At 42.1% G+C, this 6,000-nt stretch overlaps 1 long non-coding RNA gene across 2 annotated transcripts in view; it reads left to right on the plus strand.

Annotated features, from left to right (window-relative positions):
- LOC142461223 (uncharacterized) overlaps nucleotides 1–5,507 on the plus strand; it is a 33,894-nt gene extending 28,387 nt beyond the window's left edge. For both annotated transcript variants that reach the window (XR_012786860.1, XR_012786859.1), the window contains exons 3-4: nucleotides 1,016–1,224; nucleotides 2,148–5,507. This is a non-coding gene — a long non-coding RNA (uncharacterized LOC142461223). The remainder of the gene's footprint in view (nucleotides 1–1,015; nucleotides 1,225–2,147) is intronic.
- The last annotated feature ends 493 nt before the right edge of the window (nucleotides 5,508–6,000 follow it).

The following is a 6,000-nucleotide window of genomic DNA, read 5'->3' on the forward strand; positions in this document are numbered from 1 at the left end:
GGTCTGTTCCGAGACAACAGTAAGAAATGTGGTCAAACATTTCCATATGGTCTTGTTGGAAACAGCCGGGGTATTATGTTTTAGGCTAAATCTGTAAGGTGAAATATTTCCCAGCTGTACAAGGGCATTGGAGGGTAAGTGTTGGGCTGCTAACCACAAGGTCAGTGGTTTAACCCCGGCCCCAGGCTGTCTATGGGGAAAAGATGAGGCAATAGGCACCTATAAAGAAGTCCCAGGAACCTATATAGTGTTGCTCTGAGTTGGAACCAACTCCATGACAGTTGCTTTCATTATTTTGTACAAGTAATAAATGTTTAAATAAGTTAAATGTTTGGAAGGCCTGGTAGCACAGTGGTTAAAGCCCTTGGCTGCAAATAAGTTAAATGTCATTAAAATGTATATCAACGGGATCTTAGAGGCTAAGGGAATTCTGGAAGGAAATAATGGATGCGGGCTACCTGGCTATTTTCTTTCTATTTTTTCCTCCTATGTGTTTTCTGAAATTTTATGAGACTTTATTATTAAGATAATGAGAATGGGGTTATTGACATACTGTGTAAAGAGAGAGAATGACCACATGGGAGAGTTATTGTGAATATGAAATATGATGGAGTATGTAAAGCAATTAAACAGTAAAGTGCTTGGCTCCGATCCAGTGGGTTGTTGGTTCAAACTCACTCAGAGGTACCTTAGAAGAATAGTCTGGAGGTCTCCTGAAAAGGTCATGACCCTAAAAACTCAACGGAGCAATTTTTTCTACGCACATGGCGTAGCTAAGAATCAGAATCAACTTGACAGAAACTGAGAACAATAGCAATTTGGCTCTGAATCCGTGGTCTACATTTTCAGCTAGGACTAAAGATAGCCCAAGAGGAGTTCGCATGATCATTCATTTTTGTCAGAAAACATTTTTACTATGGAACATTGGACCCGTGTCTTCTGTAAAATAAAATATGTAACTGTCCCCAAGAAGAGGATTGAACTCATGTTAACATTTTATCTTGTCATTTTGCAGAAGCGTAGGTGGTAGGAACAAGAGCAAGTGGAAGTAAAAAGAACAACTTTGCCAAGCCGGTTTCCCTGAGCCAACCCGACTCAGAAGGACCCCCTGTGTGTCAGAGTAGAATTGTGCTCCATACAATTTTCAACGAGTGCCTTTTCCGAAGTAGATCAATAGGCCTTCCTATGAGGTCCCCTGGGTGAGCCCAACCGTTATTATTCCAGGTAAGCCACTGAATACGTCAACCATTCACACTACCCACGGACGTTAAGAAACTCTGAAGGTGGAGTGAGAAAGCAGAGAGTAGCGGGCTCAGAAACTTTGTAGTACATGGACAGCTGGGTAGTTAAAGGCTTCATCGCTGGTGGTATTGTGGTTACTCATTGAGTTGCTAACCCTAAGGTCATCAGTTTGAGACCATCAGCCACTCCTCAGGAGATGAGGTGCCAGACTTTTCCCCTGGAGCTGCTGCTGGTAACTGCTGGCCATGCGGACCACTGCCCAATGCATAACCACTACACCACAAGGGCTCCTGGGGTCTCACGGAGAGTTGGAATCAACTCCACAGTAGTGAGATATTCTGTACCCTGGTTTCTCAATGAGCACGTTTCCCTATGTCAGGTAAAGCTGAGACTATAAGAAACATGATATTAAAAATAGTCAGGCCAAATGAGTCTTTTTCAGGGTGGTAATTTTTGCATTCACTTCTATACAGAGTTGTCAAGATAAACATGGTTGTTAGTGTCTGGTAGAGCCTTTAAATTTTTAAGTTTAAATTAACCTGCTAACATTTACACTCCACGAAGCCCTATTGGTCTTTCAGCAGAGTACTTCATGTCTTTTTAAGTGGCCATTCATTGTCTGGTGGTCCGTTCTACTAATGTTGTTAAAGAAAACTCATTGGTTTCTAGTTGTTAGAGACTTTTATTTTTTTTCCCACTGAAAGCGTTTTTCACAACATTGGCCAATTTTTTTCATTCTGGGAGCTTTTCCCTATTTCTAGTGACTTCAAAAATTTAAGCACCAGTGGGTAGGACATTCTCAAAAATCCCAGCTTTTTTTTCATACATGAAGGTAAATGTCATCAGAGCACATATATGCACCATCTGAGTAAAAAGGGTCATTTTTATACCTTCTCTTCCTATAGGTGATAGATATCACCATACTTATTCAATCTGTATGCCGAGCAAATCATCCGAGAAGCTGGATTATATGATGAAGAATGAGATATTGGGGTTGGACTAAGGCTACTGGCAACCTGAGATATGCAGAAGACACCACGTTGCTTGTTGAAAGTGAGGAGATTTGAAGCGCTTGCTGATGAAGATCAAGGATGGCAGCCTTCAGTGTGGAGTGCAACTCAATGTAGAGAAACACAAAATCTTCACAAGTGCACTACTAGCTAACATCATGATGAATGGAGAAGAGATGGAAGTTGTCAGATTTCATCTTGTTTGGATCCACAATCAATGCTCCTAGAAGCAGCAGTCAGGAGATCAAATTGAAATAGTTTCATATGTATGTGAAAGGTGGACATTGACTAAGGAAGACAGAAGAATCGAGGCATTTGAATTATGTCTTTACACATCTCTTTCTATAATCTTCTATACTTAAAACACATTGGGGAGCTAATCATGAGCGTACAGGAGTGAAGAAAATGTTCCCAAACTGGTTGTGGTCATGATTGTACAACTCTTCTTGATGTGACTGAACTATTGAATTGTATGATAATGTGAATTATATGCCTCTAAAGCTGTTGGGGGAAAATACGGTGGGTGATGTCTGACAGGGGAAGGCTGTCCTTTGGAGGACCTCAGGTTACAGTCCCATCTCTCTGGTAGAAATTTAAAACTTCATGTGTATGAAACTAAAGGATGACCGGAACAAGTTTAATCGGCCACCTTTAGGCATTTATAGTGCTGTCATTTGCATGTTGAGTAGATTTGAAACCCACAATAAGATCAGTCCCCAAAACAGATAATTTCTTCAAAAATTTCCTTAAAAAGTTTTGCTGTATTTATTTTTACTGCCACCAATTCAAGAAGCCGGAACAATCTTTTATCCACTCTACCTAGGACATGTTTGACAACTACGTGCACGGTCATAAAAATGCGAATCCCTTTTCAAAAGCCGGGTAAGAAATAGCTAGATTTAGCAAATATTGCTTTAAATCCTGGGCAAGATGGAAGGAGTTCCAGTGTAGTAAAATTTTGGTGGAAGTAGATAGAGGTTGATGAGACAGGACTGTGTGCCGTAAAAGCTTTAGATGGAGGTTTCTAGAAATGGTTCTGGGGCCACTAGCTGAAGAATTGGGGTAAGGAGATGATTAGGATGGCAAGGCCAATCGATGCTAAGGAAATATTGGAGCTGGTGGACTTGAAGGAGGGGGTGTGGGTGATGTAGGGGAGACACCATAAGAGAAGGTGCACCAGTCTTCAAAGCAGACCTCTCCCAGGTTGGGTCATCTGAAAAGTGCCATCACTCCATGCGGACATGCGGGTTTGGTGGAAAATATTTAATCACTTATAATCCTGGTCATTTTTATTTCATGGGGAGAAGAAAAACCACCATTTCACTAAGCCGCCATCACCTGGAAATAGAGTGTGCTGTATTTACCTTCGTCATTCTAACTTCGATGGAACATCCTGGTTGCTCTTCCTCCAGGACAGGTTTGCTTGTTCTTCTGGCAGACTGTGATTTTTTATTCTCTTCACCCACAAACGTGATGGCCGTCGAGCTGATTCTGACATGGGGATTCTCAAGGATGCGGTAAAACTGCCGCCGTGACTTAAGCCGCACCTTTCTCCTGTGGAGTGGCTGGTCCTTTCGGCTGCCTTTGCAGTTCACAGCCCAACATGTAACCAGTACAAGTAGAGGAGGCTTTCTACTCCCATAAGGAGGCTCAGCCTCAGAAACTTTGTCTGAGTTTCCGAGACACAATTCAGAAACTCAGAGGAATTTGAGGGTGGGGAAGGGGGGACCTCTCAGTCACAGGCATTGGGACAATGGTTCACCTTCGCCCCTTACCATCTTAATGGTAGTGCTTGGTCCTGGTGAAGGAACTTCAGGATTTCTCTTGCAGTCTTTACCTTAAAAAAAACCCCAAAAGGTTATTCTTTCTCCAGATTTGTGATTTCTGTGTATCCAGTGGCTTCCCTTTAATCATGCATTGGTAGCCTGGTTCTGGCTGGCTTCTCAGAGAAGGATCTAGCAGGCCAGAGAATCAATGGGAACCCCTACTGGGGAAGAGCAAAGTGCTTCTTGACAGCTCATGCGTTGAACTCAACCTAAAAACTGTCGCTGCCTATTTCCCTCACAGTGTACATGGGCTGAAACCACAGCCTCCCCAGCCCTGGGGTCTCTACCAAATCTTCTGCCCAGTTATGCTGAATTCAAGATGTTCACGCCAGGCCTTCAGCCGCAAAAACCATCCAAGTAAGCGAACCCACATCTCTGGAAACGAAATAAAAATAGAAGGTTTATAGAAAACCAATGCTGGTTTGTTGTAAATGGGCAAGATCCACCACACCATTATATTAATAGTTAAAGCCTTTATTAAACAGCTGGACTGAGGGTAGGCTAGTGCCTGGAAACCTCTCGATCCAGAACAAAGAATTTCCTTGATTTTTATTGTTCAAAGTCGTGGGCTGGCTCAAGGGGAGGGATACTCTGGCAGGTCGATTTTTATCAGGTTGGCAGGGTAACGGGGTTGGGGGAACAGCACAGCTGCAGGTAGTAATTCACGGTCTTGTAAGATAGTGTAGACTTCTTGCTAATTGGGCAGGTGGAGTTTGGAGACATCTCAAACCGTCAAGGCCTTGTTTGGAGAGCCCGGAGTGGGAAGAGGTGAGGTGGCACTAACTGCTAGGAGGGGCTGAAGGCAGTTTGAAACAACATGGAGTTCCTCGTGTTAAGCTAAGTGACTGCGATATACATAGTTAAATGAAAATGTGATATTTGATCTCCCTTGTGACCCACTTAAAAGTTGCTTCAGGTAAAAAACAAAAATGAAAGGGAGGTGCACGTGGCTCAAGCCTCTGGTGAGCCCCTCTGAGCAGGGGCGTGCGCAGCCTCGCTGTCCTGCAGAGTGGTTTGGGAAGCGGGTGATTACAGATGCAGTTAGGTGAACGTGGAACACTCTCTCGTTGGATCTCCCTTGGGACCTATTTGGACTTTGTTCTGCTTAGTATTTTCTACTCTCTTTTCGATGGAGGTTTTTCTCTGCTTTGCTTTGTTATTGTTGTTAGTTTATTTTGTGTGTGTTTGTATTTTTAAATGTTTTTCCATATATGTAATCCAGGACAGGTAAGTCTATAGAGACAGTACCTGGATTAATGTTTCCTTGGGGACATGGCAGGGAGATGTTGGGGGGAAATGGGGAGCTAATAGCAATGGATAAAAGAAGGGAAAAAATGTCTAAAATTTGTTGTGGTAATGATTGTACAACTCCTCTCGATGTGATTGAACTATTGAATTGTATGATATGTAGATTTTTTTTTTTTACCAATAAAGCGTTTTGTTAAAAAAAATGACTGAGAACAGAGTTGCAAAGAGAAAGAATGTTTATTTATTGGACATCTTTCCAGTCTGTTGTTTTGTTTAAAATTCTCATCTATCCCTCTAGAAAACATCCTTTCAGGAATATCGAGGAAGAAAATCAATCTTTCTGTTTGGTGATTCCGTTTCAATTTCTTTTCTTTAAATGTTTCTTTTATTAGGTCACCTATTCCGTCAAAAATATTCATTCGATAAATGTGTCCATTTCTACTTTAGGTGCAAGGAATACCAGGATAGGAATCATGATGCTTTCTTTCTGGCCATTCAGTGTGGGGAAAGTAACAGACATGCAGGCAGTTACACAGCAGTATGTGTGTTAGCCTGGGTTGACTAGAGAAACAAATCCAGAGATATTCTTATGTGTATAAGAAAGAGCTTTATATCCAAGAGCAATGGGATATTGAGAAAACATCCCAACCCAGTCCAGATCAAGTCCATAAGTC

Source organism: Tenrec ecaudatus, chromosome 11 (assembly GCF_050624435.1).
Source record: "Tenrec ecaudatus isolate mTenEca1 chromosome 11, mTenEca1.hap1, whole genome shotgun sequence".
NCBI lineage: Eukaryota > Metazoa > Chordata > Mammalia > Afrosoricida > Tenrecidae > Tenrec > Tenrec ecaudatus.